This window comes from Protopterus annectens, chromosome 12.part0 (assembly GCF_019279795.1).
Source record: "Protopterus annectens isolate FY-2018-M chromosome 12.part0, PAN1.0, whole genome shotgun sequence".
NCBI lineage: Eukaryota > Metazoa > Chordata > Ceratodontiformes > Protopteridae > Protopterus > Protopterus annectens.
This window is the reverse complement of record NC_056746.1, coordinates 1,068,298,752-1,068,323,889: the sequence shown is the minus strand read 5'-3', so window position 1 is coordinate 1,068,323,889 and position 25,138 is coordinate 1,068,298,752.

Here is a 25,138-nt window from a genome sequence, read left to right as displayed (position 1 = left end):
TCAGTTGCTAAGAACCACACCTACACATACAAATATACTAAGACTTATATTCAAAACAACCAAACCACAACTGTGACAGTTATACATAACTGACTGTCATTTAGGTTGTGGCCTACATTTCAAAAAAAAACTATCTTCAGAAAATATGGCTTGCTGATAAAAGATATTTAAAATATTTATAGTTCAATCACACTTGTAAGCCCAGGTACTGTGTGAGTATTGCATTTACCTTACTAATGCATACTAGGTATTCCTGCATTATAAATAATATACATGGTAATGCCAAAAATAGGAGTCTGTAACAAAGATCATATATATTTTATTTACAAAAACAGACAAAGTAATTAACATACCTCTCTTCCTCTGCTGCTCCCCTAGACTGTGCTTCCACTCAATGTACAGGGCATGGTACCAAGTCCTGTCCTCATAACCTGCAAAAAGAAAACAGCAACTGTGAATGATGTAGTCCTCAAACAACAGTGATATACATGAGCGATGAGGTTCCAAATATATTTCTGTTGAAGAACATCACATAATCACCATGCACATTTTGTAATGGTACACATACAGTCCTTTACATCCTGCAACAAAAATGAACAAAGACTGCAGGACCCGAGATTCCAACCTCCAACTTTACGTTAGATCCACACTCTAACCCTGACCCCCATCTGCCTAGTTAATCCACCTTGTCTAAGACTGCACAGTAGGAATGTAATGAAAAGAGTTGGGAGTTATGGATGTGCAGGATGGAGTACTAATACAAGTCACAGCTTAGGATTTACAACAAGGCCAAAGTGATGTGCATTTAGGAAAATAAGTTGTAAAAATGAATGCATGTCAGCACAGAGGTCACAACCAGAAACTCCAAATGAAAAGTTTCATTCCTCAGAGAGTGGAGCACTGTCATATATCACATAAGTGCTGTTACCAGACAACTGCAATGTGTTGTATGCATCAGGGATACAGTAATGTATTTTATGTGGGTGGACATCAGACATGTACAGGCATTCACTGGTGACATCATAAATGCATACATGATATCAGTATTTTCCCTGTTCTGCATTCCAACTGCATGTCTGACAATTTCACCCGCCAAATATAAGGATGCGAAGGTTGTTGAAGTCAATTTAATAAAGAATGACACAATTACACATGAAATTAATTTTGCAAATGTTAGCATATTCCACAAAAATGTTTGGCAGAAATATATGAGTCTGTTCCAAGCTTTACACATAACATTAAAGTTAAAGAGGTGCTGTTATCATTATGGATTATGGCGATATTTGCAGACATGTGGTGAAGAATTGAGCTATTCATAAGCATGCACAAAATGACCATTAATATCAGTAAGAAGGTATGTAGAGCATCATTTTCAAATGTGTGAAAACATGAAGATAAAAATATAATGAGAACTTTCCCCTATGTGGAGTTGAGCCCACATCCTGACAAGATATATGCATGATGTCCTGTTTCTTTACAGATAGCACTTGTTTCTTCTGAACAAACTAGTACTGCATGTGTGCATCCATATTTCTGTGAATAATGAATGCACATGGTAACATAAGATGCATAAACTTTATAGGCCAGCATGATCTACACAAATAGCAACTATCATCAAATATTACAACTAAAAAGGTATGTGTAGCCAGTTGGACAGGCATTCCTCTTGTCTTAAAAAATGGGACTGTAATAAGAATGCTCACTTTGTTAAGAAGAATGGATTAAAAGAGTTATTTATGAGTTATTATTCACACATACATCAATAGACTAGGTGATACTATGGAAGTGCTACATATAACTAACAAACACATAGTCATCAGCAGTCTAGGTGCTGCAGGTGTTAGTGATACACGATTACAGCAGATGTGTGAAATGATGTTATTATATGTAAGAAAACAGATACATATATCTACAGTGTGCAATATTATGTACATTATAAATGTCACTCAATAAATAAAACCCATGGGAATATAACTCATACTTACAGGGAGAGCAGTCACCATGTCTTCTTATTTATCCAGATGAGTTAATTGTCAGAACAGCTAGTTAATTACTTTAAAAGGTATGTATCTGATATATTTGGGACACAGCTTGGAATGTTCAGGTATGCATAGGACTGTGACACTTACTATACGTGTCCATCAGCTGTTGACTGACCTTGGGACCCTGCAAAGAATCTCCTCTATGTTCCTCTGATGTAGTTCATCGTAGTAGTGGTGAACCTGCACCCCAGTCTGATAGATCCCTGTACTTCATCGATGCTCCCTCACAATCAGGTTCCAAATGCCATTCATCAAGAAGTTCAGTGGTCATAGGTATCATGTTATGTTCCACCATTGATGGTCAGCATTTGGGTGATCTCCTCCTTCTCAGTCCAATTAGGTGCTAGGACAAATTGAAGCCTCCTGGAAATAGCCATCTCAATAATGTTGATAATGTTGAGAATGCCATACAGAAAAACACAGTTCAGAAAATTGCTCACTGAGGTCCCACTCTGTTCACAGGTAGCAATGACCTGATCTGTAAATGTATCAAAATCAATATTTAAAAGTGGTGCTTATGTCATGTTATCATATCACTGGAAGATAATGGGCACCTGCTACATACGGTCCCGTTTAATGGGACTTATTGAGTACTTGAGCAGTGCACCTTCCCATTACTCTGAGCTATTGATTAATGGCCTGAATCTTGAGAACTTACACAGACATGCACAAATGGGATTCCAAAACCTGGAATTTTAATGAACCTCATTAATTATGCATGACACAGATGGTACTTAAAAGATGTGTGCACATAGCTGGTCTTACTTTCAGTTACACCTGACTCATAGGTCATAGGATTATAGGATCATGGAAGTTACTAGGCTAATGACCCTAGGGCCATTGCAAGCCTAGCTAATTTCTACCCTTATTTCCATGATCAGCACCTATTGCCCCTGACCAAGAGGGACACAGGTGGAACCCCCAAGGTGAATTTATGGTTACCCATCCAATCGTCCAGATTGCATTTGAAGAGGTCCAGTGAGGTGCTCTGTTTGACATAAAGTGAGAGTCTGTTCCAAAGGTGTGGTAACCACTGGGAGACAAATATGTCCCTCCAGCAGGTTCTATTAATATCACATACCAGGTTAAGGTCTTCAGAGCAAGTAGTACGTGTAATATTTGACTTGCGGATATGCAACATTTCCAATTGCCTTATATGGAAGACAGAGATCATCTCTGAGTAGTCTGTATGAAACAGAAAAAACTGACAGTGATTTCACCTAATTCACATAGGACAGATGCTGAAGACCTTGAATTTTCCTTGTGAGTAACCTTTGTGGTCTCTCCAATTGCTGCAGGTGCTTGGAAAACTACATACCAAAAGGGGCATTGTACTCAATTATTGGCCTGATGAGGGAAGAGTACAGAGACATTATAACTTCTTTTTTTTTCTGGAGGCAATGCTCCTACTTATGAGATGAGCAATATAGAATGCCCTTCTTACCACTGTGGAGACATGGTGATCAAAGGTAAGGTTGCTGTTAACCTGTGTGCCCAGGTCTCTAACCACTGAGTGCATACTTAGGGTGTTGCTGTTGATGTGGTAGTTAGCAGGAGCATCCCTCTTACTGAAAAGGATGATAATACATTTTTTTGCATTGAGTTTAAGGCCATGACTTTGGCACCAATCATTTGTCTGTGTAAGACCCTCTTGTAGGATGTTGACATCATTTGGATATTCTATGACTGCTCCCAGTTTGCAGTTATCAGCAAACTTTGTCAGCTACAGACCTTTTGTTTTTGCTTGTACTTCGGAGTAATAGATTCCAAACAGTAGAGGTTCTAGGACTGATCCCTGTGGAACATCACTGGTTACAGGTCTGCTGTTGGAGGTGGCTTCCCCTATTTTGACTATATGGGTTCTATCAGTGAGCCAGTTAGTGACCCATCTAACGATATAAGGGTTGATGCCTAGTTTGGTGAGTTTGTCAATTATGTCTGAGTGGGGGATAGTATCAAATGCCTTGGCTAAGTCTAGGTAGGCTGTATGTACAGATTTCCCCTCATCCAGGGCCTTGGTGACTATCTTGAATAACTCCACCAGGTTTAACAGGCATGATCTCCTTTTGACAAATCCAAACTGACTAGGGTCACGTGATTATGTAGCTGCAAAGGTAATTTGGCACCTGCTAGCATTGCTGTTTTGGGAAATATTTAACAGCTTACAGACCTATGTTAAAATTACTTCTTATCAAATGTGTATTTCTATAGCTAGATGCATTTATGGAAAATGCGTGCATTATGAAAAATGCTTCTGACTTACTGGAGGGGTGCGGGATTCACCTGCATGCATACAGGTGGTGACATCTGCATCAGTAATGTGCAGTACTTTCCCATAAGTAGTTACAGAGACAAATGTAAACAGCACAACTGAACAATACATAAAGATGGTTTATGGATTTTCCATATATCTTGCGGTTGACTCCATATACTCTGTGGTGTATGTAAGGAAACCGACGGATTCTGACAATGTCTGTATGTTGCTATGTACTATGTATTCCTATTGTTGTTACAGATATTTATTCATTGAGGATTCTTAAAACAAGTACTAGAACTACTGATTCAATACAGAAAAGATCCATACTGTCTGTAGCCTGCTTACTAATCCTGTGGCTTTCAAACACTTTCCATAAGTTGTTCATTTGATAATTTACAGATACTCTGTACTAATGTGGATGACATTTACTGCTCAGTAATGGTTGTGTTGATACAAGCTCATCATGTATAACACGTCATATGACTGATTCTTTTGCACTGGTTGTCTGTTTAGGCTGCAATTGCATTATAGCTACAGCCATCACACATTTCTACTGTGCACATAAGTTTGTGTAGTATGTTAATGTGAAATGCATGCCAAATGTGATGTTCCTGTGACTCACTGCTGTTGTGGTTGGATCTCCGTTTCTGGGATAGCTATTGTAAGGGGTTTGAATCCCACAGACAGCCCATACGGATATCACCACTAATGTTGCTGTTCTAAGTGTTATGTATTCAGGCATTGTTTTAGAGTTGTATATATCACATTACTATATGTCACAGGGGCATTTCCTAGAATTTTGTATTTCACAGGACTGCATAGTGTTTACAGTGGCATAAACTGTCCACATGATCATCTCTATATGTGGGGCCCCACATGAATCAAAACATGTACGTATAACTTTCAGATGGCAAACAGGTGAATGAGATTAAAATAAATGTTCTGCAACAACCTATGAACCTATGAACATTGGATGGGCAGGAAATAAAGTATGGAGGAATGAAGTTTGCCCAACCTCACCAACATGAGTAATGCTGTGGGAAGTCACAACAGATCAATGGAGGCTTGTCACCGATGCTGCTCTAACATGATCCTTCCTGCAGCCAACATGGTGTGATTGTATGAAAGATCAAAGGATGCAACTGGTTGTAGCCCATCATTGATATCCCCTGATGAGATCACACAGTTTCTTGCATCCCTGAATATGGTGAGTGGGAAGCACCTCATACCCTGAGGTGGGATAGAAGCAGTTGTTCCAGGCCGCACATGTATGCGTTACTTTGCATAATACTGATGCATATAGGGTAATCAGTACATACTGCAGTTCCATGCATATTCATGTATTGTCATTTTTGTGTTGGAGCAGCAGAATTGCATCATGCACATGATTCCACACATGGTGATGACAATCAGCCTAAGCGTAATGACATATAGCAATACAACTGAAGTACAGACATAACAGTGCATCCAACATATGTAATGTTGTCTGCATTCATTTTCACGTCTATCTGCTTCTGTACAACCAGCAGGAAAAGCCTGGTGATTGTCTACATATATTGTTTTTGTGACCACTAACTGTTATTGCAACATCCTCATGTCATCCCAGTGCTGTGCTATCATACTGATATTTCCCTCACATTGTAAACTACAGGTACATTCTCTGGGGGGACAAACTGTACAGGTGCGTCAACAGACAGACCAGGTATGGTACCACAACATGTTTATAGGTTGCAACAATGTGTAGCAGACTGTGTTACATGAAATTAATGTCACAGCTTTTCTACACAGGGACATCTGGCCAACAGGTGATCTGTATGTCATATGAGTATCAGCACATGGTTTAAAAGCCCACATTTGTGCTTGTTTCCCACCGTTCCTATAGCTAGTCTAGTCCAGATACAGATTTGCTGTATCAGATTTGCTGTATCCAGGACTGTTTGTAAGCTTATGAGCCCCCAAGCCTTTCTTTGTTGGAGGGAACCCTTCTAGCTTATTAGTGGGAGTGGTAAGCACTAGATAGCCTATCTAAACAAGAAGAGTGGTTTCTGGCCCAGAATTTGTAGTTTATTGGTCGTTTGGGCAGTTTTTCCATCTCTTTTAACTTTCTGGTTTAAAAGCCCACATTTGCACTTGTTTCCCACCTTTCCTGTAACTAGTCTAGTCCAGACACAGATTTGCTGCATCCAGGACTGTTTGTAAGCTTCTGAGAGGTGCCAAAGTCTGCTCTTCAATTTTTCCCTTAGATCTGCTAGTTCTCTCCTCTCCTGCACTTTTAATAGCTTATTAGTCTAGCACTTCACCATACCAGACTTCTTGTAGCAATTATTGTAACACACAAAAGTGCTACCTAGACTAAACATTCTACAAAGAAACAGCTCCAGTACTTATTATTAATGTCCACCCCTCCAGACATGTCTAAAGGTCATTTCCCTGTGCTTTCTCCTATTAACCTGGTGAACTTGGGCATCCTGAGGCAATGTAGCAACTGCCTCATGTACACCGACAACCATCTCCTCTTACCTCCCAACACTCAGATTTGTGAGAGATGCACTTATATATCCAAATTGGAAGCCACATACTCTCCAGCCAAGACCAGAATAGCTGGTTAAGAAGAGGTCAACACTTGCACAACACCACATGGAACACATAGCCTTCCAGAACACACACCAGCACTGCCTTCACATAAAAACACAAACCACACACCCACCTTTATGGAGGCTCTCAGTAAAAATCTACCCAAACAGCAGAGACCTCCAAGGCAGAAATGCACTCGACCATCACAGCACAACACTAATCATGAGACACATAACTCTCCTAAACAGTGTGCCACTTAACCAAAGCACCTAAGGTAAAACAGCATGCCCAGCACACTAGTCATAGGTGACTCGATAGTGAGGCATACTGATGTCCTACTCACTAGGTTGAATAAGGAGAAAGTAACAGTCAGCTGCCTGTCAGGTGCCAGGATCTGCCACATAACACACACACTCAGGTCCCTCAACAACGGGTACAAATATGACTCTGTCATTGTACATGTGGGTGTGAATGACCTGAGATGTACCTCCCTGGGCTACATACATAGAGGAGCTCTCGGATTATGTAGCCCAGGCGGGTATGACCCTAGCCCTGAGCAGCATCCTACCATCACCCAGAATGATACCACAGTACAAGCAGAAAATGATTGATTTCAATAATTGGCTAAGTTTCTGGTGTCATTTTAAGGGGATCCAATATCTGTCTGCTTGGGATGACATGACTGAGAGACCTCGATGCTTTGCCAAAGATGGATTACATCTATCACTCCTGGACTTCCAGATACTGACCAAGGCTCTTGCCACCCCTATAGTGCCTTTTTTAGGTGGTTTTCCAAAGACCAAATTACCACCGTAACAGCTACAAACAAATGCAATCTGAGGGTCATGCTGCTCAAGGCTAGAAGTCTAAATCTCAAAATGCACTCACTCAAATCACTCCTTAAAATGGAGAACTTCAACATTTGTGCTGTAACAGACCTGGTTCAAGGCAGCAGGAAAGCACTGCTGCACTACCAGGCTATAACTCTTTCCACACCTTTCAGCCCCAGAACTTGGACCGAAGCTCCAAAGGTGGTGGTGTTTCCATATTCATAAAAAATGTGCACACCTCCAGACTGGTAGCTCAACATAACGCAATCAGAGATACTTCAGGTGCAGCTAACATTGGCTAAGACAGAGATTCAGGTCATAGCCTGTTATAGGTCCCCAACCATGTCCCAAGACTCACACTCCACATTCCCAAGCATCCTGGAGAATATTAGGGTCCAACCTAACACTCTAATACTGGGCGACTTCAACTACCCCTCCATTAACTGGGAAAACTGCTCATGTACCAATACATTTGTCCAATGTTTCCTGGAATTCATTAATTCCAGTGCCCTGGACAGCTCATTTGTACCCCACTAGAGGTAGCATCATCCTTGACCTGTTCATTAATAACATGGGTGACCATTGCTCTACACCAATAGTCAACTCCTCCCTGGTTAGATCCGACCACAAACTAATCGACCTGGAAATCCATATCCCTCCCACCCCCACCCCACCTGTAAAGGTTACCACCATGAAAAACTTCTCCAAAGCTAACTTTGGGCTCCTAAAAACAGAGGTGGCTAACATCACTGCACCCATGCAAATGGAGAATAGTTGCATGACCGCCGAATCATGCACCAATGCACTATACGAGCACTTATACAAATGCATGGATCTCACCATACCCAACAGAACCAAGACACTCTCCTCCAAAAAAAGGAAGCCAATCTGGTGGTCCCCTGCCATAAACAAACTCTACAACAAAAGAAGGAAACTGATGCGGAATAAGGTGAAGTCTCAAGACTGGAAAAACTCCCTTATCAGCCTCAACAAAAAGTTGAGATCCCTCATCAAATTCTCTAAAGCTAGCTATGAAAACAGAATTGCAGCAGATAGTAAAGACAACCATAAGGCCTTCTATAGTTATGTAAAGAATCTCCACAGCAATACCCAGATTTGCTCTGAGCTACTGCACAATGGTACCTCCTATACTGAGCCAACAGATATTGCCAATATACTGGCCAACAGATTCAGTGCCAACTTTACTCCCCTCCAAAGGACCAATCACAATACCAGTAGATTGCCAGGCACCCAATATTACTGCTGCACAGGTTAAAACAGCACTGTCTAAGGCCAAGAATACAGCTTCTATGGGACCTGACAATATCCCTGGCTGTGTTCTACATGAACTACAGAGAGAACTGGCACCTCACCTGTGTGCCCTTTTCAATCACAGCTTCACCTCAGGCTTTGTCCCAAATGGTGCACTGCTATAGTCATCCCTCTCCAGAAAGGAGGAGTGACTACAGACCCTGGGAGCTATCGCCATATTAGCCGGACAAGTCTGATATGCAAAGCTATGGAATGCATCATCATGGAGCTAATAAACAAGGATATAGGGAATCTCCAAACTCTGGATCCCGCACAGTTTGGTTTTGTGAAGGGTAGATCATGCCTGCTCAACTTGGTTGACTTCTTTGAGTCAGTCACCAGAGCTGTGGATGAAGGGATGGTGGTTTATACAGCCTACCTTGATCTGGCCAAGTCCTTTGATACCATTCCCCACTCAGGAATCATAAAAAAGCTCACTAAGCTAGGTGTCAACCCGTATCACTAGGTGGGCTGAAAACTGGCTCACAGATAGAACCCAAAGTGTGAAAGGAGCTGACTCCAAGTCAGACTGCTGACCAGTCACGAGTGGAGTCCCACAGAGATCGGTCCTGGGTCCTCTCTTGTTTGGTATCTACTTCTCAGAAGTCCAGGCCAACACAAAGGGACTCTGGCTGACAAAGTTTGCAGATGATTGCAAGTTGGGAGCCATTATTAACTCCCCAAGTGATGTTGACATCCTATAGAAAGGCCTCACTGAGACCAACGACTGGTGTCAGAACCATGGCCTTGAGCTCAATGCCAAAAAAATGTGCCATCATCCCCTTTGGGAAAAACCCAGTTCCCATGAATTACCACATCAATGGTAGTCCACTGAACACAGAAGGTGTTATAAGAGATCTGGGAACACAGGCTGACAGCAACCTCTCTTTTGACCACCACATTGCCACTGTGGTCAGAAAGTCCTTCCCTGTGGCACATCTCATTACAAAGGGTTTTGCATCCAGGAAGAAAGAGGTCATTGTCTCCCTCTACTCTTCCCTCATTAGGCCAATCATTGAGTATAATGCCCCATTTGGCATGTACCTCACTAGACACCTGCAACAACTGGAAAGGCCACAAAAGTTCCTCACAAAGAGATCCTAGACCTTAAACACTTGTCCTATATGGACAAACTCAAAAAACTCCAACTATTCTCTGTCTCATATCGCCTACGTAGAGGCAATCTCTGCTTGACTTACAAAGCCATGTCTGACCCAGCTCAGTTAGAAATGGTACATCTAAAGAAATCACAATCCCTCCACACCACACGCTCCAGAGACCTGAACCTCATTACCACACTCAACAGAACGTGCTGGAGGGACAGGTTAATAACCCAGAGACTGCCCATGCTATGGAATAGACTTCCCATACATGTCAAACAGAGCACCTCACTGGCCCTTTTCAAGAGAAATCTTGATGAGTGGATAGGAAATAGAAAATTCACCTCGGGAATCCCTCCAGTGGCTGTACTCGACAGAGGCACTGGGAATTAAGGTCTGGTGGCATGATGCCAGGGCAATTCTATGGGCTAGGCTTGTAAAGGCTCAGGGCCATTAGCCTAGTACACACGTATGAGCCTGTGTCATTATGTGATTATTCCATTGCATGCCTACATGGCTGAGTTGGCTTTGTCTTTACTTTACCACTGCAGGATCCACATTATGACACACAAACTCACCACATCGGGAGGGTGTCACAGGTATGCTATTACCTCCCTTTCATACATATCATTGCCATTATTCCTTTTGTCATCCTCCATTAATACTGTGTCTTTCTACCCATTTTTTCAGACAGCATACATTAGCATCTCATGCACAAACAACTGGTATGTGTATGTATTACCTACTGTATATTTTAATGCTGTTGGAATGGCCCATGCTGGAAAGGATGTAATTAAGAATCCTATGTTTATGACATTGCTTCCCTACAACAGTTGCATTTCATCTGTCTCCTCCAGTGCTGTCTTCAAGAAGGACTTGTCAGGTGTGTGTTATTCTTGTATTCCTCACATATGTCATGTATATTGGATATGTAACATAATTATCAACTCCCTGTTATATAGATATAAGACCTCATGGTAAATCATTATTATCTGTAACGTTGTAGTGAGATATATGTGTCATGTGTCATTAATGATATACAACATGTGATGTAAGCACGGTCTGCTGACCAGTGTCATCTGTCTCTTCTTTTAGCACATCAACTGCCTATAGTCTCCATCAGCCTGTTCACTGATCTCATTGTGGAAGCTGATGTGTCTCAGTATGGTAGTATGGTCCCTGGCACACAGGACACTGACATGGTGATACAGTCCAGCCCAAATGGTGACAGTCATGACTATGTGGCTGTAGCTTCAGAGGTGGAGGAAAACATGCCCAGCCATTCTGGCAATGACAGGACATCAGGTGGCAGACCGGATGAGGCCTGTCGACAACAGTCTCATGTTAAGTGTGTTGGTGATGTTGACAGTTACCCCAACACATTGATACTGCCCATCGTGGTCGATGTAAGTGTATAGCTGGTGTGTATACACACGTGTCAGAGGGTGTTCTCCTACTCATACAGGCAAATAAATGTTTCAAGCAACATCATGGATCTGACATCTGTGTACTTGTCTATGTCACAGATCATGCTGCACACCAGCTGGGTGTGCTGCATGAAGGACAGGAGTGCAGACATGGTGAGGTCATTGCATCATAGGCACACAGAATGAAAGCATGTTAGCAGTGGGATAGTCTGCAGAACTCTGGCTACGATAGTACTACAGCAGTGTTGTAGCACAGGCAGGGTTCTCCATGCCCCGACTGTACTTAGCCAATTGCATCTGGTATAATGTATACACTGTGAGTCCATAAATTGCACTATTCAGCCTTTCAGAAGGTTTTTCAACATATTCTCCACATCAAGAGTCAAGCTAAGCAGTTTGCTGTTAACCATGTCCAGCTCCATCTCTTGTAAAACAGAATAATGCCTGTCTTCCTCCAGCCCGGGAAGAGCCTTCCAACCTCCCATGGGATGTTTAAAAAAGGTTTAACTAGTTCTACCATTAGATTCATAGGAAAACTAATGTCAGTTTCATGTAGTGGTTATTTTTATTCTACTTAAAGATGGTAGAAAAAGCAAAGATGCTTACAGCAATGGGTGAGTTTCAAAAAGTGTTATTTTTATTTATTAACTGACTGATTACCGAGGATAATTTTCCTTTTTATTTCTTCTTTATAATCATGATTATGATTCATAAAGTACCTTCATTACCTCCTTTCCAGCATGACAGAGAGAGAATGTGAATTTGCTCATTGAACAAATGCATGTACAGTACTACTACAAGCAAACAAATGCACGTTGCTATGACAACATAATTTCAATTGCATTTTTAACTTATTTTTATTATATCATATCATATGACAATTTGGACTGTAAAAAGTAAAATGCTTAGTTAGTTGTTTTATGATATGCAGAACTACTCTCTTAGGAGATTTCAGTGTTTGATTTCTATGCACACTGTAAGCAAACTATGACTGACTTTAAAACAAGGTCAGAATATTACTGTAATATGGCACAAGATCTCTAACCTCTAGTAAAAAATGTTAATATTGTTGGAGAACATTCTAGCTGTTCTGCATTTCAGTGTGTTCCAAAAATTTTAGTTTAACTGTCAGTCGGACCAGGATTATGATGCTACTGTCTAAATGTGAGTAATATAATCAACTGTCTTCCATTTAAAAATGCTCATTGATGAAAGAGCCTTCTCTGGAATTGTCCAGCTCTCTCGAATCAGTTTCCAGCTGATATCAGATGTCAGGAGACTCTGTCAGGTTTCAAGAAGACCCTCTCATAACACCTGTTCAAAGAAGTGGAATCTAAATGCTTTAGGGATAGTGGATAATTACAACCACCAGAGACTTAGTTATAGCAGCACTTACTGTTAAACTTTGTTTAATTGGACTAGACACATTCCATACATTCGATAATACCAGTTCAAACAAATCCCGTTTCAACCCAGGTATATAAATATGTGACCTAATATTAGATTGGTCTCTAAGTGTATTGCAAATCTCTTTAATATTTTATTACACTAAGTGTTGTCTCTGTACCTCTGCCATGGCTGAAAAAGGTCTCTGAACCAGACCATCAACACAGTTATCAAATGCTAAACAGATAAATGGATACATAAAATACACACTACAGTAAAATGTAATCCATCACAGCAGAAATGCATAAACTACAGTAAGATGAATTATATGGCATGATGTAATCAAACTGTGTATAAATCAGATGATTTGCATAATTTACTGTAGCATTATCTTAGAAACTATACATACGGTAAGTATATGAGCTATATGCATTATCGTAAGACAGAAATATTCAAAAGCCAGTGAGACTAAAGTAAAAATCAATCAGTCTATCTATCTATCTATCTATCCATCTATCTATCTATCTATCTATCTATCTATCTATCTATCTATCTATCTCTGTCTATTTGTTAAACAGGTATGTGGGATGCTCATTTATTTTCTGTTAATGTATGTATGCCTATGTCTTAAATGATATTTTAATAAAGATATTTTTAAAAAAGGAATTTCTTGTGTATCCTTTAAAGTAAAAAGAGGAAAGATAGCTAGTTTCTGAGAAATGGCAAAGAGCATTATATTAGTTTTCTTAGGGTTAATAAGCAATTTGTTACAAAAGGACCCATTGCAAAGATCAGTGAATTTTGTTTGGAGTTTCACTTGCACTTCTATATGACATTTAATAGATCCAATGAACAGAAGGTCATCTGCATACATAACAATGGTTTGTAGTGCAATAACACTGGCCACAACTTTTGCCTGCTGCCATGCATTATGAGGCACAGGAACATACATAGAAGCTTAAATGCATGCCTTACTAAAATAGGTCACCATGTTACAAGACACAAGAACATTTCCTCCAGGGAGTGGTACAGCTTGACATGTGCAGACCAATCCTCAGAATGGATACCTGCTGTTAATATTGACCATCCACTTTAATGAAGCTCTGGATTTTTCCCCTTTTAACACCCATAAATGCCTGAAATATCATTAGGTTATGGTAGGGGGTCTGGTTTGGTTTCTCTAATTTTAAATAATTGCATGGTTTACTGCAGCAAAAGCAGGTGAACTTTTACTCATCATCATAAAAGAATCATCTGCCTGCTGTTTCTAGGTGCAAAGAGAGAAGAAAACAGTAAAAAAGAAAGAGATGAAATAAATAGAGCTGTTTCTGCTTTGTAAAACCATCACTTAAATGAGGGCCCTCCCCAGATGTTAGCATTCCTTTACAGCTGTCTGTGCTTTTAAAGTAAGTGTCAATTAGACCTTTTGACCAGGTATGAGATACAATTATTAGGTGTGAAAAATTACTTCTCTGGTCTTTGGAGATAATAGATATAGTGTAGTTATTCAGATATATAGCCCTTAGCCAGCCTCGTGTAAATTTTAGGTATAATCAAGTTAAAATGTTAAAATGTAGGTCACTATGGCGCCATGAGAGCCAGATAACTTTAATAAGAAAATCAGAGGTATTGTTTTATTAAAACAAGTTATGTGTATATAGAAATTATTTGCCATGTTTTACTGCAACAATTTTAGAGTAAGCAAACTGTGCACATTTAAAAGTAAGAGGTCTGTGCCTTCAGACCTGTTGTACTTTGAATATTAACCTAATCATAAAAAATAATATTTACTTCTAATTAACTCAGTCTGTCTTATGTTCTGTTATTGCAACACCTAAGATTTAGATTAGTTGCATTGTTTGTCTTATGTTCTGTTATTAAAACACCTAACATTTAGCTTAGGTGCATTATATTTTCACTACAGAATGCAATGTTATTTTTTCTGATCTTTGCATATTCATTCAGCAGAGCAGAAGGGCCCTTATTTTGCATATTCTTTCAGCAGAGTAGAAGGGTCACATTTGTTCAGCAGCTGCTGTTTTTGAATGTGGAAATAGCTCCAATATTTAAATAGGACCATGTCTGCACGTCTGTTTAAATGAGACAAAAGGAATCAACTTGTTTTAAAGAATGGAACTGTTCAAGCTGTGTAAACAAGAAAAAATACCGATGAAAGAAAGTTTTTTTCAAAATAAATATAAAGACAAAAATATTTATTCAGTTAGTAACAGCTATCAGAGTTCAATATCAATCAAAATCCATCAGCAACTGTTTCACTTATTCGAAGATTCTAAAGAAATACCTTGTATAATTAATTTCTTTTGTTGTTGAATTTTGCACTGGTTTCGCCCCTCCCGAAAATGCCATCGCACTTGACTGCATTACAAACGTATATTTTATTGGTCACTGGCACATACCTCAGTTTCAGGTAATGCCGATAATCATTGTAAGTGAAAGGTATACATACATCAATGATTGTTGAACAGAACTTTACTATAGCAGTCATAAGGAACACCAATAACTGCATGTTAACTACTTCAAACATCATTTCATATTCCATATTAGCCAGTCACCTAAAGCATCTGGCTGTGCACTTCATAGCTTGTTTCTCTAAAATGTGATTCTTCTCTCCTTTTACCCTGACCTTACTGATTTAGATGTCTGCCAAGAATGAATAAGGCTGCTAATACTGAAGAGCTCAGCTCATCAGCATAATCAATAAGAGAGTATTGCTTTCTCATTACATAACAACTCCAGTGGGGCAACCCAAAAGCTCCCACTGGTGGGAATCTTCCCATACCCAGGTACACCTTTCACTTGGGAAATTACACCATATGCTGTCATGTTACTTAATGTGTTGAACCAACCAATGGTAACAACCATTACAAAAGGAACATTGTAGGGGAAGCCTTTGCTGTCTCAATTTTAAGATGCTTCAGTTTCTTGTGAAATCTTGGTGGCAGAAGCTTGCAGATGGGAAAGCGTATGTGCCCTGCACCTTATACTCCAGTACAGGATGAAAGACCTGCATCCCTACTCAAGGCACACATGATACTTTTTGTACTTAGAACATTAAAATTTTATATATCAGTCTTATGTGTTTCACTCTATAAAATATAGTCAGAAAAATAAAAAAATGAAAAAAATATTAGACAATGGCTGTTATGTTACATTGAGTAATGCCTAATGCCTTCAACATATTGTAGACACCTCAGGTTTCCTGTAACTGCTACCAGTTTTAAAAAGATGAAAATTATTATACTTTGTGTACATCAACAAAGACTATTATGTATTATATGTTCATTTCTGTTTTCTACTGGATGATGAGCAGAGAGATCCAATATCTAGCAGTTTTATACACAAATAACTTTTTATTGTGAACTTCTGCAGCTTTCCCCTTAATGTCATATTAGGCTCAGGCATGAGGAGTCTTGGCCACTGAGCACACAGGAATGTCTGTTAAAGTAAATGTTCCTCATTAGTGCGAGCTCTGAACAGCCATACTGAAGGAGAGAAAATGCAGACTTACATATATTAAGTCCAAGGTTACTATTTCCCTGAGCATTCCCTTTTATCCAAGACATGCCAGTCTTGGAGTTCAGATATATATGCTTAGGGGGATGTGGGGGACTTTTCCAACATCACTGGGTGCCAAAATAGAGATGTTCAACATTCTCTGTTCTATTGTATTTTTGTTGTTATTTCTTGTAATTCCAGGGTTTGCAATTACAAGTCTCAGAATTACAATAGGAATCACCTATAAGTACCTAGAAGACATGCTAACATTGTCAACATGATTGTTCTCGTAGCGGTTCTCAGATATGGAACAAGATATCCCATCCTTCTTTGCTGCTCCTAATTCTGAGACATATCAGGCGTGAACTGAGAAATGCGTTGAGATGAATTGTATGCACTAATTAACTGATTTAGTTTGAATTATGGATAATGTTGAGAAGTTTCTCCAAAAACTCTAGGATTCTGCATGCATAAAGCAGAATATGTGCTTAATAATGCCATTTTTAGGAGACTGATTCACACCTGCCTTTCTTAAATGTATACATGCTATACATTGATGTTTCAGACTTCATATCCTTCAGAACATGCTTGCTAATGGAAAGCCTGTTATTCTTGCAAATTTCAAAGTTTATAAGAGCAATTTTAAAAGCTGTCCCTGATTAAGGGACTTTGTCCCCATAATTCTTAGCTTTGTACAGATTTCATAAGGTTGAGACATATGAGGTAATATGATACCAACTGTTGATTAAGTATTACATGTTAGCTGATTTCAGCAGTTAACCTTTTCAGTGGTTTGTTAGTATATGTATTAACCCCTGCTAAACTTAACAGGGAACTCTGGACTCTGATTAAAACAATCAAAGACAGATACGAAGTAAAATAGTTACGCAGCTGAAGAATAACCACAAAGACTAATTATGTTAAAAACCTTGCAAACAATACACGACACTGATAGTAAATGATATCACATACTCAGATCCAGAGAATATAGCCATCTACTAGCAGACAAATTTAGCTCAAACTTCATCCCCCTCCATATTTCCAGATCATATACCCGCATCTACACCTCCTCCTCAAATCTCCCAAGAACAAGTCCTAAAAATACTATCTAAGGCTAAGAACATTACTTCCATGGGGCTGGATAACAATCTGGGCTGCCTACTGGTCAGACTGAAGCAGGACTTATCAGTTCCTCTACTAAGGCCATTAAATATCAGCCTCCAAACATGCTTTGCACCAGAATAATGGAGGACAGCAACAGACATACCTTTGTATAAAGGTAGGATGTCATCGTGCCAACTTGACATAGGTAATTATAGACCAATAAGACTAATAAACCTCATCTGTAAGGCTATGGAAAGGATCATTATGGGATTAACAAAAAAAGGACATAGGTAACCTACAAACTCTTGATCCAAGCTTCTATGGCTTCATTAAGTTGAGATCCTGCATTCTTAACCTAGCCAACTTCTTTGAGAAGGTTACAGAAGCAATAAATGAGGGCAAATCAGCATATATCATATATCTAGACCTCATAAAGGCAAATTGGATAGCAAATTAGCTCCCAAATAGAACCCATGAAATTAGGGTGAGTGTCTCTGCCTCCTCCAGAACACATATCACTAACAGTGTACTCCAGGGCTCAGTCCTTGGGTACCTCATCTTTGGTATTTACTTCTCGGAGGCCAAAGCAAATGTTAAGGGTTTATGGCTGACTAAGTTTACAGATGACTGTAAACTTAGTACCATCATAAACTCCCCTGAGGACATCAAAATCATCCAAGAGGGCCTTTACCAAACAAATATCTGATGTCAAAACCATGTGCTAAAACTAAATGCCAAGACTTGCATAATAGTATCCTTCAGCAAAGCATAACCACCCTTGTTAATCTCACATTAACAACGAGCCCTGAAAGTTGATTCTTTAGTCACTGATCAGGAACTGTCCTTTGGTCACCACATACTCACTATTGTAAGGATGTCCCTTTTCATCGCACAGCTTGTATCTAAAGGCATGGTGTCCAGGTCCAAGGATGTAATCATTCCACTGTACTTGGTTCTCATTATGTCGATAATTTAATATAATGCCCCTTTTAGTATGTACCTATCCAAGCAGTTGACATAACTGGAATGGCCATGCTTTCTCACTAAAAAAAAACCTCAAGGGATTAAATCATAATAACTATGCATAGCATTTCAAAGCTTTGTCCTTCTTCAAAGTATCTTACTGGCTACTAAGATGTGACCTCTGCCTTGTATGTACAGCCTCAACAGACCTAATCTTGTCAGACCCTAATATACATTCTCAAGTTCAGTAGTAGGTTAAACATCCTATCAGGGGATCTCAAGTTTCTTTTGCAGCAAAAACAGGGCATGTTGGAAGGATGGATATATATCACATAGAATATGATTCCTATGAAATCATCTTCCACTCCACATAAAGCAGAGTACTTCTCTTAGTCTATATTGAAATGAAGTTTGGAGCACAGAACGGGAAACAGTAAATTCACCTGTGGCTTAGCCCCATGTCTGTTATGGAAAGTGGCAACAAGTAGATATCCCAGTATATTCCTGCTCTGCCCACCTCTTGGTTATTCACAGATAAAATATAAATACTAAAAAACTACCATGGGAATTAAAGACTAGGCTTCTCACATCAATAGCCTAGTAAGTAGCTATGAACCTACGTGTTTGGTAGTTGCTGGAAGGTGGACAGTTGCAGTGTTGCCATTAATGGCTCAACAGATAGCACACCTGCCTTTTGCAGTTCACAGTGGAGACCTTGTTGGTTTTATTCTCACAGCTGGTTATTTCCTTCCATCTACATTGCACAACTTGCTATATGACAGCACTGGAGGAAAACATAAACTAAACTACTGTACTATAAACAAAACTTCTGCACCCCCCCCCCCCATCCGACTGATTTTGTGCTAGCTGCATATGATAACAGGATAACTTTTATTTCACATAGGGAAGCACACATGCATACATTTATACACGTAATTACATGACTGTATGACAGCTTACAGCACACACACTGTGCAGTAACAGGCAGTAGTAGTAGTACTGTCATAGGGGCTTGACAGGTAACACTGTTGCTTTTTATGGTTCCAAAGAGGAAGGTCTAAGTTTCATTTCCACAGTAGGTGCTTTCTTTCCATTAACATGAAACAAGGCACATCCCATCATGGCAGAGGATATCAGCTCCTGTTATGTTCCTTAGGCTTATGTGGGACCCTGTCTGACTAGCTTCATGGTAGATGCATACCACAGACAGGATAACTTCCACAGTGCATAGGGGAGTACCTAGGCATAGATATATACATGCGCAGGTAAATCCTACCTCCAGCTCACACATTTAGTGGGTCTGCATTTAATACAGGCAAACAGAACAATTTGTTCAGGTTACAGAGGTTACACAACTCGAAGTATATGTAGATCCCTGTTATTGTCACTCATGTTTTTTTTTTCTTGAGAGTAATGGAGTTGTAGTCAAGGTAACATATTTTCATTGTTATATAATGTCTTTCAATGTATGTTTGCATTTCTCTCCCAACTCTCTTTGTTGCCAACTTTTCCGATTATAACATGCTTTTATTCGTTGTTTCTACTTATACTTGTTTTTTATTCAGCAACACTCGTGGCATCACCTTCCCCATCATCTAAGAAGGCTGCCAGGGCCACCTCCTCAGAAATGTCCATGGATGAGGACTCTGATCAACCCTCAAGCCCTGCCTGTTGTATGGCTTTACAGGTTGGGACCACTGTGTCTCTAACTAGTGACCCTACTAGGGGTGAAGATGTGTGCATCCATAGTAGTCAGCCCACAGAGCTGGTAGGAAAAAAAGTTGGGCAGGTGCCTCATGCCAGCACTTTTATGGCTTACAAAGTCATGTTCCTGCCCAGCATTGAGTCCACCATCAGATCCAGGGCCTAGCAGCAGTGTGGGTCCCCAAGGTCGGACAAAGGCAGGGTGGTACTGCTTGTTATGCTCATCCCATTCCCTATCATGGTGTTCCTTTCACTTGTTGTGTTTATGCTGTCTCTTGTCTTTTGTGGGTTGTCCAGTCTTCTCCATCGCCATTGACACCTCAAGTCATTGTTTCCCACAATGAAAATTGTCATGCAACATATACCAACTCAGCGTGGTCAGTGACAGCTTTTGGTATGGACCAGGCAATTTTTGAATTGGTATAATATAGGATTAGAAATGTAAATATGACAACTGCAGTTTAGCTGTATTCCATTTTGTGTGACTATTACAGTCATAGTGCTGTGTGGTGATGCCATGCCAAACAGGGTGAAACAGAACTGCAATGAGCTGCCTAGCAATGCTGCTATGCCTATATATATATATATATATATATATATATATATATATATATATATATATATATACAAAGTGCTCAGGCATGCGCAGAATGCTATGTAGAACTTTCTACAAGAGTCTGTTTGTGGGCACAACATGTAAAAGGAATGATTCAGAGATATTCATGATCAGATCGTGTTTTACCTACCATACCTGACCTGTATATTCAGAGTCCTAACAACCCCCTCATTTGCATAATAATCATGCACAGAGGCATGAATCAGCATGTTATCATCATGCTATTGAAGAATTCTTAGAGCTACTGGCTCAAAACAGGGCTCACCTGCTGAGGATAATCAACACTGTGGTAAGCGGACTTTCTATTTGCTGAACATAAATACAGGATTTTCCGGAGCAGCACCTATCTGTAGATGTAAATTACTGTGTATATGTAGAAATAATTGTTTTAGGAAAATATACAGTGCCTGTTAAGTGTTTTAGCAAGGGAAAAGAAGTCAGTGAAGCTGCAAGCCAGCAGCATTGCATTGTGATACAATGGGCCCCAGGTATACCTGTGTAGGGTAATTACTGTGTATTACAGTAATGTGATACTGCCGCACTCAACAATATACCACTGCATTTGCACACCTACATGGTAATGTGCATGTAGGTGGATGTGTATCTGTTGAGAGTGACCACAGCAGGTATTACTTTATAATGTTCCTATGGAAGGGAATGTGGCAAACTGTACACAAGAAAGTTTTGAGATATGAAGGGAGGAACTGTCAGACTGGTTACCTGCATATTTTAGGGTTCCTTGTGTATTTTTTGTTGGGTGGCATTGTTTCTATTGTTGATTGTGCCTGTTAATTGTTTGAAGGTTATAAGTATACCCCAATGTTCATTAGTAACACCACCAGTGCAGTATACAGAAAGCATGCCATAGTGTACATTTAGTAGGGGGACAAGCAGTCCATAATAGCATATTCACAAGGTGCGTTTTTATCCATGTAGTGATATGTCCTCTGAAGTAGAAAATGAACCATTGCTGCAGGTCCTCATTCTCTATCGCTGATGGCTCTTTGAACAGGGGAATGTTGACAGTCCCTACCATGAATATGTTTCGCAGAATTCTGTGGTTAACATCAATGCAGCCAGTGTCTAGGACTACAATTATTAGCAGGACAGACATAAGAGCACCAACATTACCCATGCACTGAAAAACAGGCTCTCTGTCTTGCCCAAGGAGGTAGGGAATGGAGAGAGGCCTGTTGGTCAAAACACCTTTGATGGAAACATAGATGTTTCTTGCTTCTCTGAGAAGGAGAATGGACTCCTCACAATCCCATGGTGTGCTGTTGTCTCTCAGAGATGATCTGCAATGTGCCCTAAGAAAATACTTTGGAGATATCCCATGTGAGTATTTCTAGTCCTGCATTATACCATGATTACATCTGATTGTTCCCTTTATTACTGTATATAGTACTGATACTGTACGCTTTGGGTGCTATAGGTGCATGTGGGATACAACCTCCTTGGGCGTCTGTAGTATATTATCCAGTATTGTTGGTAAGCACAGGAGTATTAGATCTGCACTGATAGCTAGGTACAGGTGATGAATTATACTTATCTTTGTGCTTTGCTGTGTTCACAGATGATTCTCTATCTGGCACACCAATGTGGAACTTCTAACACCTGATATTGGAGAATCGTCACATTCTGATGATGATGATGACAGTGAACTGCTGTCAGGGTCAGGAACTACAATGAATGCATTGGATATGAAAAACATGCACTACATGGAGAGGATACATTAGTATGGATACTCAAAGTCAGGCCAGTGTCTCACCCCTATGGCCAAGGAACTCATGTTTGCCACAAGCCCGGTGACCAGATGGCTGTGCATACTGGTGCAAGCTGAGTGCAGTGATACTGCTATCCCCACTAACAAGATGTGTTAATGGGTGTCACCCAACATATATGTAGGGCCAACAAAGGTACTTGATAGTACTAATACAGCCTTTGGAGAAATGATACAGGAAGCGCAGGGTATGTGGGATGACCTCTGGAAGTGAGCGACTTATATGTTTGATATTTTTGAAGAACTGATTGCATATTGGTGTAATGTGGATCCTCCCAGGTTTACATACTGCATGACAGATATGGCACATGCAGTCACTCTACCTCTGTCCCACAGATGGTAACCATTGTGGACATGGACAACCAAAGGCATGGACATACCTTGATGGTGACATCTGATGCAGAGGTGCCTGTGAGCAGGAGAGGACATCCCCAAGGTCATGACAGTCATGGCAATGGTACATGTGGTAACAAATGATGCTCACAGTCATGTAGCACATCTGCTTCTAACCAGGGCTGTGAGGGTGCACACAGATTACACACTCATCTTCCATGCATGTCCAGGACATCTCTGTTGGATTGCATTACAATGCTGCAGCTATCAGTAAGGTATAACCACACACAAACACACACACACACACACACACACACACACACACACACACACACACACACACACACACACACACACACACACAGACACTGTTACAGCCCCCAGTGCCTCACACACTCATACAACCAGTAACACTGATCCATCACAAAGCCTTTGCAGTAATCCCTGCCAAACGCTCCTCATACATCCATTGTGCAGTCACACAGCACTTACACATTTACTTGTGGAAGACAATTTCACACTTGTGCTTCCTCCTCACCTGTGCAAATGAGGATAAGAGTACCCTGCCATATGTTCTTTGTTACTTAAGTTGCCTATGTTTTATGTACAGTGTGACCAGTCTGCCTGTGCATGTGTAAGAACTGTCTGGCACTGGGCTTGCATGCATCACTTTTGCTATAGTGTATATGATGTACTATGGGCCAAAGTTATGTGCCAGCATACTGTCTCTTTACAGGTGCCACTGCATACTACACCCACCTTTATCTAACAGATCTATTCTCTTCTGCTTGGTCTTCCACTGAGTTCTTATCTGGCTCAGCCTCTACTGCCATGTGTGCTGGGGGATGTTCATGTAGCAACTGGTCCCCCTCCTGCAAATGTATCATATTGTGCAGCATTGTACACACTGAAAATATCTTAGCATATATGTCAGTCATCCAGCAGGGCCCCACCAGATATACATCTAGGAAGAGAAAGCAAGTCATCAATAATGCAAACACATGTTCCACGATGACCCTTGTTTGTATATAGGTCACTGGTCTGTCACAGTCTGTGGGTTTCATACTGGTGTCATCAACCAGTGCTCCATGTTCTATCTAGCATCACCAATAAGTTGTCCCTGAGAAAAGTCACCCCTCAAAAACTGTTGGTAAAGAAGACGTGTGCTACATGTGGGAGTCATGGTAATTGCCTGAGTGGCTTTCAGAGACAGTATACAGATTGTACACATTGTAAATAATACCCTGTGCATTACAGAGCATCTGGCAGTTGATGGAGTTATGCTCTTTATAGTTCACATACCTTCTTTCAAGGTCACAAGGTGGCGCCTTTATTTCTATGTGCATGCAGTTTATGGTTCCCAACACCACAGACAAATAGGCTTTATCATAGAAATGCCATAAGTTGTTGTCTTTCTGACTCCTCTGTAGTATTTGGAAGTCACATATACAACTCCACATACTACAATATGGCATCAAGGAACTGGAGTATCCTTAAGGCTAATGCATGGGATATCACCACTGAGTCCCTTGTTGATAGCTGAAGGGGCTCAGTAAGAAATATATGTAAAGCAACACACACCTTGGTATCCACTTTGTAAATAATCCATGACTCCAACAGGCTTGCAGATGAGACCAACACATGTCTACTACCTCTTGTATTGTGCCTCTGTCCACACAGTACCACACACAGTACCACTCTGCAATATCAGTGTCATGAAGGCCATGAAATGCTAAGCACAGTTGAATGACATGCTGCCTTTGGGCGGGATGACGTGCACCACCATGGCTCATAGTAGCAATTATAGCCTGTGGCATACACACATTCACTAATGCTGTGGAAACCCCTAGCATGTTTTTGCAATTCCCCTCCATGTACTTGAAGATTTGGCTGTAGTCATTAACACTATTGTTACAGCACCATGTTTTGCTCTCTATACATTTCCGATTTGTTCTGTCATCTTTTTTTATTTTGTTCATGTACACAGTGCCCCTCATTTTAATATTGCTGCTCATTATCATTTCATTATACCTTCATTAGCATGCACCTTAAACAGCTATGCTAACCGGCCTCCACCTCTTATGCTGACTGTGTTTTTAACTCACACATACCATGCACATAACTGCTCATCATGCACAGTTACTTACCACAATGTGGTATATATTTTTGAATCTCATCCACTGTTCATCCTG